The sequence below is a fragment of the Cyprinus carpio genome, chromosome B22, assembly GCF_018340385.1.
Source record: "Cyprinus carpio isolate SPL01 chromosome B22, ASM1834038v1, whole genome shotgun sequence".
Classification (NCBI taxonomy): Eukaryota; Metazoa; Chordata; class Actinopteri; order Cypriniformes; family Cyprinidae; genus Cyprinus; species Cyprinus carpio.
Window position 1 is genome coordinate 16,887,411 of NC_056618.1, and position 13,533 is coordinate 16,900,943.

Here is a 13,533-nt window from a genome sequence, read left to right on the forward strand (position 1 = left end):
CAAATTTTGTGTAGAAAATTGTTTTTAGATGAAGCAAACGATAATAACATCTAAAAACCTTGCATCTTATGAATGAATGGCAACTTGCTATCTTTCTATTTTCCACTAGGACAGAGTTACATTACCATAAACCAAGCAGAATTACATGACCAAATCAAGCTGGACAGTTCTGCTGACTGTTCAGTAACAACACTATATAAATGACAGACTCTGATTGTAGCACAGTGGCTCATCGAAGGTGGATAAGATATTTGTTTGTAGTTTCAGAAAACTAAAATTATTGTGTCTATTTCTAAAATTATAAATTAACATATGTAGTCTAATCTATGTATAGAACAAACATCATGCAATACTCTTTTGTTTGTTGTTGTTGTTGTTTGTTTGTTTACCATTGTTGTTTTCAGAATCCTGGACCTGACAGCTGTTATTTCTCTTTGAGGACTGTAACAGGTAAAGTGTTAATAAAAGATTCAAAGTTTTTCACTTGCAAAAAATTATGAAAATGCATGTAATCTTTTGGGAAGTTTAATAATTGGAATTAATTAATTAATAAACATTTTCATGCACATTAAATTAAAGTTAGAGTCATAGTTAAAGGTAGTTAAAAGTTAGGCCAAAAAAATAAAATGAAACGTTCAATTAAAGTTAAAGAGTGAACCAAATTAAGTCTATCAGCACTGTGATGTCAGTTCTGCTCCACAGTGAAGTGCCATCATGGGAGATGGTGAAATGGAGTGCTTTGGCCCGGCGGCCGTTTACCTCCGGAAGCCAGAAAGAGAGAGAATTGAGGCTCAGAACACCCCCTTTGATGCCAAAACGGCGTTCTTCGTGGTAGATGCAGATGAGATGTACCTGAAGGGTACTCTTGTTAGTAAAGAGGGTGGCAAAGCTACTGTCAAAACTCTCAGTGGGAAAGTAAGTATCATGAATAAAAAATGATTTCATATGTTACTGTGCTTTAGTCTCCAGTAAAATATTGTACAAATATGTTTCTTCTTCTGATTACTGATGAATATCCATTACAGACTGTCACAGTAAAAGAAGATGAAATCTTCCCCATGAATCCTCCCAAGTTTGACAAAATTGAGGACATGGCCATGATGACCCACCTCAATGAACCTGCTGTGCTGTATAACCTCAAAGAGCGTTACGCAGCATGGATGATCTACGTAAGTCTAAGTAAATCATGTTTTATACCTAGGATGGGATGGAGGCATTGTAAAACTATCTATCTCTGTTTCAGACCTACTCTGGCTTGTTCTGCGTCACTGTCAATCCCTACAAGTGGCTCCCAGTGTACGACTCAGTTGTTGTGTCTGGATACCGAGGCAAAAAGAGGATTGAAGCCCCACCTCACATCTTCTCCATCTCTGACAATGCCTACCAGTTCATGCTCACTGGTAAGTGGATTCTGGAAGTCCGTCAATACACAAGGGTTAAAAAGACACACTTTACACTAAAAGAAAAATGCACTTTACAAAAACTACTATGAAGTAGTAGTGTGTAATTCATTGCCTATAAATTGTATAAATTGTGACAATGTTAACATATAAATAAGTTAAATGCAAACAGTTTGTATGCCATTTTATTTAATTTACTGTGCAAAAAACGTTTGCTAAGTTCATATAAAAGAGGACTGATATTGTTTTATGCTCCATTTTTAGTATGTTTAGTTAACAACTAACTAGTAAACCATACCTTGCTGAGGTTTTCAACTGATGCAAATCCTTTCATAAAGTTCAAGAATACATTAATTTAGTTATTTCTTTATAGAAACCATTATTTAGCATTTTTCAAGTAAAGTCACCTTTATTTTTGTAGTGCTTTATGCAGTACAGATTGTTTAAAGGTTATACTTTACAAACACTTACTTTCAAGTTAATAAAGAGTGCAACCTGTTCTGCAAAACCTGTTAACATCCCACGGTGTAATTTCAGATCGCGAGAACCAGTCTGTCCTGATTACGTGAGTAAATATTGCTCTGCTGGAATAAGCTAAAGCTGTTCAATTATTTGCATAAATTAATTGAAAATGTATGACTAAAAGAAGATATTGTATCAATCTCCAGTGGAGAATCTGGTGCAGGAAAGACTGTGAACACAAAACGTGTCATTCAGTACTTTGCAACTGTTGGTGCGATGTCTGGACCGAAGAAGCCAGAACCAGTCCCTGGAAAAATGCAGGTTAGTAAAACACCTATTCTAGATGGTGTTACTGATTACAGTATTTGTGCTTCACCTCATACCTACTATCTACTGCCCTACAATTACATTAGGGATCACTGGAGGACCAGATTGTGGCAGCCAACCCTCTGCTGGAGGCTTATGGTAATGCCAAGACTGTGAGGAACGACAACTCCTCTCGTTTTGTAAGTTAAACTTATGAATAATTACAGCATTGTACAACATCAGTCACACTTTCAACTTTGCCAAACAGTTGAGCTTTTGTAAATGATTTCAACCTCTGTAGGGTAAATTCATCAGGATTCACTTTGGCACCACTGGAAAACTGGCCTCAGCTGATATTGAAACTTGTGAGTCAACACTGTTTTAAGCCAAATATTTCTATTTGGAGACTAACAAGTGGATTAATCAATTGAACTCAATGTCTTTTTCATCACTTTTTACAGATCTGCTGGAAAAGTCGAGAGTAACATTCCAGTTGTCTGCTGAGAGGAGTTACCACATCTTCTACCAGCTCATGACTGGTCACAAGCCAGAGCTGCTCGGTGAGAAATCTACAGGATTAAATCAACTAGAATTATTTCCTAGTTTAAAGAGCACTGTTAACATGCTGCACATCAACTCTTTATAGAGGCCCTGCTCATCACCACCAACCCTTATGACTATCCAATGATCAGCCAGGGTGAAATCACTGTCAAGAGCATCAATGATGTGGAGGAGTTCATTGCCACAGATGTATGTGGACAACTCAGTTTTTATTAGTAGTAGTAGAGGTATTTTCAGATTACAAGCAATTTATCTGGCATGAAATTAAAAAGAAGAACAATAGCATAAACTGGTGTGAATACTGCATGACATGCAATATAAACTACATATTAATGCATTATGTGTTTTATTTGGTCTGTGTAAAAACAGACTGCCATTGACATTCTGGGCTTCAGTGCTGATGAGAAAATCAGCATCTACAAGCTAACAGGTGCTGTAATGCATCATGGGAACATGAAGTTCAAACAGAAGCAGAGAGAGGAGCAGGCTGAACCTGACGGCACTGAGGGTAGGGTGTATTATTAACACAAATTAGCATGCAAACATTGACTTCATTAGTGAAAATAATGCATAAAACTGTTCTTCCTCAGTGGCTGATAAAATTGCTTACCTCTTGGGCATCAACTCCGCTGACATGCTGAAAGCTCTGTGCTTCCCCAGAGTGAAGGTCGGGAATGAGATGGTGACCAAAGGCCAGACAGTACCACAGGTGATGATTTACCTACTCTGTAGATTAAAAAACATAGAAATGTCCCATAGACATTCAAAAACACATTTATTCTCTGAAAAAAATGTCTAATATAAATTACACTGTTTCTCAGGTGAACAACGCAGTCTCAGCTCTCTGCAAGTCTATCTATGAGAAAATGTTCTTGTGGATGGTCGTCCGTATCAATGAGATGTTGGACACCAAGCAGCCTAGACAGTTCTTCATTGGTGTGCTGGACATCGCTGGATTTGAGATCTTTGATGTGAGCATCAGTCTTAAATGTCTCTGTAAGAATAAAGATATAAAAGATAGCAGCCAGCAGTAAGAACGTGCTTCTGCATGATTATCAGTTCAACAGCTTGGAGCAGCTCTGCATCAACTTCACAAATGAGAAACTGCAACAGTTCTTCAACCACCACATGTTTGTTCTGGAGCAAGAGGAGTACAAGAAAGAAGGCATTGAATGGGAGTTCATTGACTTTGGTATGGACTTGGCTGCCTGTATTGAGCTCATTGAGAAGGTAAGAGGATATTCTGAAAATTAAATTTACTGTTTACATTGTGACTGTACTTGAGTGTGAACATTTCTTCAACAGCCTATGGGCATCTTCTCCATCCTTGAAGAGGAGTGCATGTTCCCCAAGGCAACAGACACAAGCTTCAAAAACAAGCTGCATGATCAGCATCTGGGCAAAACTGCAGCTTTCCAGAAGCCCAAGCCTGCCAAAGGTAAGGCAGAGGCCCACTTCTCTCTGGTGCACTACGCCGGTACTGTGGACTACAACATTGTTGGCTGGTTGGACAAGAACAAGGATCCACTGAACGACTCTGTTGTGCAACTTTACCAAAAGTCATCACTAAAAGTGCTGGCCTTCCTGTATGCCGCTCATGGAGCTGCTGAAGGTATGAACATCTGCATTTCATGAATTCTTCAATATTAATTTTTAATGACATGCAAAACAGAGAAAAGATAAATTTATCTTAAAGTAGGACACTACTTTATGTGATCACACATCCTAAACTTCATAAAAACATTAAGTATATCTATGCAAGATGATGACAGAGTAGTTAATTTCTGTCAATATCAGATATCAATCTATTGAACAGCTTAATATAAAGCAACATAAAATCAATAATAACTTCTTTCTTTGACATAAAACAGCTGAGGGCGGTGGTGGAAAGAAAGGCAAGAAGAAGGGTGGTTCCTTCCAGACTGTGTCTGCACTTTTTAGGGTAAACATAATTCTCCCTTTTAATGTAGGATGTGAAAATCTTTTCCATTAAAGACTGAACTAGTCTCATAAACATTTTCACAGGAGAACCTGGGTAAGCTGATGACTAACCTGAGGAGCACTCACCCTCACTTTGTGCGCTGCTTGATTCCTAATGAGTCTAAGACTCCAGGTAAACTTGATTCCTAAACACTCAAATTCATCGCAGTTTTGAAAATATCTCTGGAACCCTAAGAACATTTGCATTTCAGGTCTGATGGAGAACTTCCTGGTTATCCACCAGCTCAGGTGTAATGGTGTGCTGGAGGGTATCAGAATCTGCAGGAAGGGTTTCCCCAGCAGAATCCTCTACGGTGACTTCAAGCAGAGGTAAAGACACTACACCTGTTTCAACCTATTAATTAGAGATAATACGCTGCCTAATCTTAACCACATTTCAAATTCATGCTTTCATCACTTTTGTGGCTTCACCAAAATATAACCGTTGTCTAAATGTCCTCTAGATACAAAGTATTAAATGCTAGCGTCATCCCTGAGGGACAGTTCATTGACAACAAAAAGGCTTCAGAGAAACTCTTGGGCTCTATTGATGTTGACCACACCCAATATAAGTTTGGACACACCAAGGTGAGCTCCTCAGATAATATACTACATGGCCAAAACCAGAATACTACACCACACATCACATCTAAACAATTTGCTGAAAACAAAGCTTCCTGAACTGTTCAGTATGGGTACAGGACAAGGCTTTGTGCCAGTCAAGTTATTCCACACCAGAGTCAGCAAAACAATTCTATATGGACCCCCTTAGGGAAATTATTATGCCCCCCCAAAACTGAAAGCAAAGAATTCCTTTAACAATCTGTTCTATATAATTTAATTTTAACTTTATTATAATGGCCGATATAATGTAACCCAGGTCTCTGTCACTGTACCACTAATATATTTTTATTATTCTTGTAGGTGTTCTTCAAAGCTGGTCTGTTGGGTGCTCTTGAGGAGATGAGAGATGAGAAACTAGCATTGCTGGTTACCATGACTCAGGCTTTGTGCCGTGGATACGTCATGAGAAAAGAGTTTGTCAAAATGATGGAGAGGAGGTCAGTCAACTTACAAAACTGTTTGGAACACAACTGGTTAGTACCACAAAGTGATAATGACTGATTTACTAATTACAATTTACACAGAGAATCAATTTATTCCATCCAATACAACATCCGCTCATTCATGAATGTCAAACATTGGCCATGGATGAAGCTCTACTTCAAGATCAAGCCTCTTCTGAAGAGTGCAGAGACTGAGAAAGAAATGGCAGCCATGAAGGAGAACTATGAAAAAATGAAGGAGGATTTAACAAAGGCATTAGCTAAAAAGAAAGAGCTTGAGGAGAAAATGGTGTCACTTCTTCAGGAGAAAAACGACCTTCAGCTGCAAGTAACAGCTGTGAGTATTTCAGCACTTATTGATCCTAATATGGATTCTATAGCTATGAACATAAGTCATTAACTACATCCATGTCAATGAACAGGAATCTGAAAACCTCTCTGATGCTGAGGAGAGATGTGAAGGTCTCATCAAAAGCAAGATCCAGCTCGAGTCCAAACTCAAAGAGACAAACGAGAGACTGGAGGATGAAGAGGAAATCAATGCTGAACTGACTGCCAAGAAGAGGAAACTGGAGGATGAATGTTCTGAGCTGAAGAAAGACATTGATGACCTGGAGCTCACCTTAGCAAAAGTGGAGAAGGAGAAACATGCAACAGAAAATAAGGTTAATATTTTTAACATCGTCAAACTGCTGATTGTGATTCAGGCTCCTGAGAATGAAACCAATAATTGATGCTTCCATTTAGGTGAAAAACTTGACGGAGGAGATGGCCTCTCAGGATGAGAGCATCGCCAAGCTGACCAAAGAGAAGAAAGCCCTCCAAGAGGCACACCAGCAGACTCTTGATGACCTTCAGGCAGAGGAAGACAAAGTCAACACTCTGACTAAATCGAAGACAAAGCTTGAGCAGCAAGTTGATGATGTAAGAAGTCTGGCATGAGAATGAGACCAACAATCAATATAAAATTAATTTTGTTGTTATATACCAGATTTTAATGCCCTGGTTTCTATCACAATAGCTTGAGGGTTCACTGGAGCAAGAGAAGAAGCTCCGTATGGACCTTGAGAGAGCCAAGAGGAAACTTGAGGGTGACCTGAAAATGGCCCAGGAGTCCATAATGGACCTGGAGAATGAAAAACAGCAATCAGATGAGAAGATCAAAAAGTGAGCAGACATTAAATGTTTGAATCTTACACAATTACACAAAATAAGTATTTGGCACGTTCTACAAAACACTACTTTAAAAACAGGAAGGACTTTGAAATAAGTCAGCTTCTCAGCAAGATTGAGGATGAACAGTCTTTGGGAGCACAGCTTCAGAAGAAGATCAAAGAACTTCAGGTAATGATGATCATAATATTTTCTATGTAAAAAAGTGGGGCAAGATGGGCAAATCCACATTACAAATATCACAAAAGTTTTTTTTCTCCTCAATTAGGCTCGTATAGAGGAACTAGAAGAGGAAATTGAGGCAGAGCGAGCTGCTCGTGCTAAAGTGGAGAAGCAGAGAGCTGATCTCTCCAGGGAACTTGAAGAGATCAGCGAGAGGCTCGAGGAAGCTGGTGGTGCCACTGCTGCCCAGATTGAGATGAACAAGAAGCGTGAAGCTGAATTCCAGAAGTTGCGTCGTGATCTGGAAGAGTCTACCTTGCAGCATGAAGCTACAGCTGCAGCTCTCCGAAAGAAGCAGGCAGACAGTGTGGCTGAACTCGGAGAACAGATCGACAACCTCCAGCGGGTCAAGCAGAAGCTGGAGAAGGAGAAGAGTGAATACAAGATGGAGATTGATGACTTGACAAGCAACATGGAGGCTGTGGCTAAAGCAAAGGTAATGTCATTAGAGAATCATTAAATATAAAAGCATCTTTACAAACATCTACATATAACCCTATACCTTTTAGCTAATTTAGAGAAGATGTGCCGTACCCTGGAAGACCAGTTGAGTGAAATCAAGACCAAGAGTGATGAAAATGTTCGTCAGCTGAATGACATGAATGCACAACGTGCAAGACTTCAGACTGAAAATGGTAAGGCATGGCAAATAAGGTACACATGTAAAAACCTTTAAAATTGTATTAAAAGGTTTCTGTTATTAAATTTCTTAGTAATATTTCTAACTTGATTCCAAGGTGAATTTAGCCGCCAACTGGAAGAGAAAGAAGCACTTGTTTCACAGCTAACTAGAGGAAAACAGGCTTATACACAGCAAATTGAAGAACTCAAAAGGCATATTGAGGAAGAAGTCAAGGTAGAGTTATAAAAAATAAAGTTAATTAAAGTTAGAGATAATTAATTTAGAAAATTAAGTTTCGATGATCTAAATAATCACAAAGATTCGAATTTTGGAAAACTAAAAATATGCTGCCTTACAGGCCAAGAATGCTCTAGCCCATGCGGTTCAGTCTGCACGTCATGACTGTGATTTGCTCAGAGAGCAGTATGAGGAGGAGCAGGAGGCCAAAGCTGAACTCCAGCGTGGAATGTCTAAGGCCAACAGTGAGGTGGCTCAGTGGAGAACCAAATATGAGACTGATGCCATCCAACGCACTGAGGAGCTTGAGGAATCCAAGTAAATACAACAAAGAACAATGTCTCCAGCACCCTACATTTAATATCACAAATGTTGGTAAGATTTCATAATTTTATACCACTTTCTTCAGGAAAAAGCTTGCCCAGCGTCTGCAGGATGCTGAAGAATCCATTGAAGCGGTGAACTCCAAGTGTGCCTCTCTGGAAAAGACCAAACAGAGACTGCAGGGGGAAGTAGAGGACCTCATGATTGATGTGGAGAGGGCAAATGCATTGGCTGCCAACCTTGACAAGAAGCAGAGAAACTTTGACAAGGTGAGAAGGATGGGGATAATCTTTAAATCTAAATCTAGAACCATGGACTTGGCTAATTAAAAACGACTACCTTTATTCTTCAGGTCCTAGCAGAGTGGAAACAGAAGTATGAGGAAAGCCAGGCTGAACTAGAAGGTGCTCAGAAAGAAGCTCGTTCTCTCAGCACTGAGCTGTTCAAAATGAAGAACTCCTATGAGGAAATACTTGACCACCTTGAGACCCTGAAGAGGGAGAACAAGAATCTGCAACGTAAATACAATTCCACTTTTTAAAACCCTTTAGAGGAGATTTCTGACCTTACTGAGCAGCTTGGAGAAACTGGAAAGAGCATTCATGAGTTAGAAAAGGCAAAGAAGACAGTGGAGTCTGAGAAATCAGAGATCCAGACTGCACTTGAAGAGGCTGAGGTGCTATTCCTTTTCTACAATATTAACATTATGATACCATTGCTTTGAATAATATTAGACATTGAACATGAAATGGTTAATTCCCCATAAATGCTGCCATTTCTAACAATAAATCTGAAAAGTCAAAATGTTGCCTTTTTCCCTTATAGGGCACCCTGGAGCATGAAGAGTCCAAGATTCTTCGTGTGCAGCTGGAGCTGAACCAGGTGAAGAGTGAGATTGACAGGAAGCTTGCTGAGAAGGACGAGGAGATGGAACAGATCAAGAGGAACAGCCAAAGAGTGATTGATTCCATGCAGAGCACTCTGGACTCTGAGGTCAGGAGCAGAAATGATGCCCTGAGAGTCAAAAAGAAGATGGAGGGAGATCTGAATGAGATGGAGGTCCAGCTGAGTCATGCCAACCGCCAGGCTGCTGAGGCCCAGAAACAGCTCAGGAACGTCCAAGGACAACTCAAGGTATCTTTCTGTAGAATGTAAAAATACAACACACATCAAATGTATGATCAATTGAATATGATACATGAATTAAATGAAACATAATATGCAACTAACAAAGAAACAACATTACCACAGGATGCCCAACTGCACCTTGATGAAGCTGTCAGAGGACAGGAGGACATGAAGGAGCAGGTGGCCATGGTGGAGCGCAGGAATAACCTGATGCAAGCAGAGATTGAGGAACTGAGAGCTGCACTGGAGCAAACAGAGAGAGGTCGCAAAGTGGCGGAGCAGGAGCTGGTGGATGCCAGCGAGCGTGTGGGACTGCTGCACTCACAAGTACAGAAAAACTATACTTGGAGCACATTCAGGTTACATGATAACAGAGTTTTAGTTAAATGTACACCAAACTACCTGCTTAAATCCCACAGAATACAAGTCTTATTAACACCAAAGAAGCTTGAAGCTGATCTGGTCCAGGTTCAAGGGGAGGTGGACGATGCAGTCCAGGAGGCCAGAAATGCAGAGGAGAAGGCCAAGAAGGCCATCACTGATGTGAGTGTTTACATCCCGTTGCTCTTTTCTAAGTTAAACAGTTTTTTTGACTTTGTTTATCTGCATGTGGTAACAAAGGGAATCTTCATGGAAGGCATTTCAGTCTATATTGGCTAGTTCATTTGAATTGGCTTATATTTCAGGCTGCCATGATGGCTGAGGAGCTGAAGAAGGAGCAGGACACCAGTGCTCACCTGGAGAGGATGAAGAAGAACTTGGAGGTGACTGTCAAAGACCTGCAGCACCGTCTGGATGAGGCTGAGAGTCTGGCCATGAAGGGGGGAAAGAAACAGCTCCAGAAACTGGAGTCCAGGGTAAATTACAAGCTAAATACAGTCTTATGTGAACTAGCTATGGCAGAGATTTGACAGGTGATAACAATAACTCTCTACTGAGTGCGCGAGTTGGAGGCTGAAGTTGAAGCTGAACAGAGACGTGGTGCAGATGCTGTGAAAGGAGTGCGCAAATATGAAAGGAGAGTGAAGGAGCTCACCTACCAGGTAAAACTACACCGGATTTATAAACTTACATTTCATTATAATATATATAGTTTGACTAAGACCATGAACAATATTTACACCCAAAGACTGAGGAAGACAAGAAGAACGTGACCCGACTGCAGGATCTGGTAGACAAGCTGCAGCTGAAAGTGAAGGCCTACAAGCGCCAGGCTGAAGAAGCTGTAAGTCTAATGTCAAATGTCTTGAGTGTGAGGTTTTGGTATTTTCTAGACAATACATTCAGTTCCATGAGTGCAATGCTCTGAAAGGGGTTGGATATCTGGTGTCATCCTAACAGGAGGAGCAGGCCAACACTCACCTGTCCAGGTACAGGAAGGTCCAGCACGAACTGGAGGAGGCTCAGGAGCGCGCTGACATCGCTGAGTCCCAGGTCAACAAGCTGAGAGCCAAGAGCCGTGATGCTGGGAAGGTATTATAAAGCTTAATATATGTATACATATATAAATAAGTTTTGGATAAAACAGCACATAACTATAAATTTTTCTTTTCTGTTACTGAAGAGCAAGGATGAAGAATGAAAATGATGCATCAGACCACATCTACAAGCAAGCATATAATATGACTTACTTGTGCTGTGCCTTAAATGTCCATTAAATATACATATTCAAGTCAATCTCTGTTTTTGTTATTGTAGTTCAACTGGTAGATAATGGAGACAAAAATGCCATGATCACAGGTTCAATTACCAGGGAATGCATGAACTAATAATAAATGCCTTTAATGAAAAGTAGATCTAAGTTTGTACTAAATGTACAGGTGTAAATATATTTTCAAACAAATACCTCAATTTAACAATTCTGCTAAATTACAAAAGAGACATTATTAAAAAGTTAATATGTTATACATACTGTAATACAACACAAACACAGTCACATCTTCTCACTTTATTGATTAGTAAAAAAAAATCTGTGTATTGAGTAAATATGAAATTATATGGTTAAACAGGATAGCATCAGTATTTAAACTACCTAATGCACATAATTCTGTGTGAAAGGCATGCTTCACAATGTCATTGGCTGCTTTTCATTCATCCTCCTCCCCTTGCATCAACAAAGAAAAGGAGCTGTGTATGACAAAGTTACAAATCTTGGAATGGTAAAAGCCATGGCTTAGGACATATCACACACTAGCAATATCTTCCTTGGAAAGTGTTACAATTTACATTCGCCTTAAAATAACATGCATTTTAACTTCCTGGAAAGACTGGAGAATCACATTGTCACGGTTCATGAATTCACTGGTTTCTTCGTGTCCCGTGTATTGTTGCTCTGTGCATGAATGAGTGTGTGAGTGGGCGTGTCTGCTCGTTCCGCTGATCAGCTGCCAGCTGATCTCATTCACTGCATATGCTGTTGCCAATTCACTCAGGCTATAAGGACTCACCGCACTCTCATCTCTTTGTCAGATCGTTGTTTGGATGTCCACAGGTTGTGTCGTCGTGATCCGTTCCAGTTCTGTTCCTGAGTCTTGTTCCTGTTCGGTGTCCTGTGATGTTCGTCTCGTCTCGTCTGGAAATCCACCATCACCTGTCTTCACCAGCACGCTGACCACCTAGTCCCTGCATCACCAGCCCACCCGAGCTCCGTTACTACGTTGTGTTTGTTTTTCTAAATAAAGAACCCTTGCATCATTGCTTCCGCCTCTCGTGTCATGACAGAACGATCTGACCAAACAATGGAAGCAGCAAGCGGATCCTCTTCGGCTTTGGAGGAATTCATCAGGTCAAGCATTTCACGGATGGATGCACAGGAGAGGAACATGACGGAGTCGGGTCGGGCTATTCAAGCTCTTGTGGTGCAGGTGTCCGAGCTCACCCAGCAAATGCAACATCTACGAGCTCCCACTGCGCTGCCCACACCGGCCGTTCCTCCCGTACCACCACTGAGCGTCTCCCAGTCGGAGCCCCGCCTCCCGGTTCCTGACTCATACAACGGTGAGCCGAACTATTGCAGAGCATTCCTGACACGTTGTTCTATGCACTTCTCTCTGCAGCCCAGGACTTTTGCCACGGAACAGAGTAAGGTGGCATTCGCGCTCACGCTACTGACTGGGAGGGCAGCGCTGTGGGGAACGGTGGTGTGGGAGAACCAAGATCCATGCTGTGCCTCGTTTCAGACACTCGCTGCCGAGATGAGAAGAGTGTTTGACCGCGCGGTCGCGGGAAGAGAAGCGGCACGGACCCTCGCGGACCTCAAGCAAGGCGGAAGATCGGTATCAGATTACTCTATCGAGTTCCGGACCTTGGCGGCCGAGTGTCAGTGGAACGAGGAAGCGCAGTGGGATATGTTCCTGCATGGGCTGGCTGACCGCGTCCTGAGAGAAATCTACGCGCTGGATTTACCTCCGACACTCAATGGTTTGGTTGAACTGGCACTTCGCGTGGATTCCCGACTCTCGCGAGTCGAACGACTGAAGGTACCCACTCAATTCCCGGGAGCAGCAGAGACCAGGCGATCCAGCGGCGCGGATGCGGTCAGTCCCGTCTACGATCCCGAGCCCATGCAGGTCGGGCGAGCTCGGCTTTCCCGGGAGGAGAAGGAGAGGCGGCGGTCCCAGGGCCTTTGCCTGTACTGTGGGACTGCAGGACATTTCGCGTACGACTGCCCGGTAAAAGGGGCGAGCCCGGCAGTAAATCTGGGGCTACTGTCGGGTGGGATCTCCGCTGAGAAGACCTCATCAACATCTACACTCCTCCCGGTAAGGCTAAGGTGGTCAGCCAACACTCACCACTGTCGGGCACTCGTGGACTCCGGGGCTGAGGGTAACTTTATGGACTATACGTTTGCACACAAGATTCACGTTCCCCTGTTACCTCTCACCCGCACCATTGCTGTTCACGCCCTTAATGGACAAGCATTACCTAACGTTTCATTCACCACTGGACCCATTACACTCATCGTATCTGGCAACCACACGGAGATCACTTCATTCTACATCCTGGACTCTCCCCTCGCACCCGTTGTTTTAGGACACCCCTGGCTCATCAA

The 13,533-nt window shown here is 41.8% G+C and overlaps 1 pseudogene; it reads left to right on the forward strand.

Annotated features, from left to right (window-relative positions):
• The first annotated feature begins 702 nt into the window (after positions 1–702).
• On the forward strand, positions 703–11,159 carry LOC109078436 (annotated as a pseudogene).
• Positions 11,160–13,533: the final 2,374 nt, after the last annotated feature.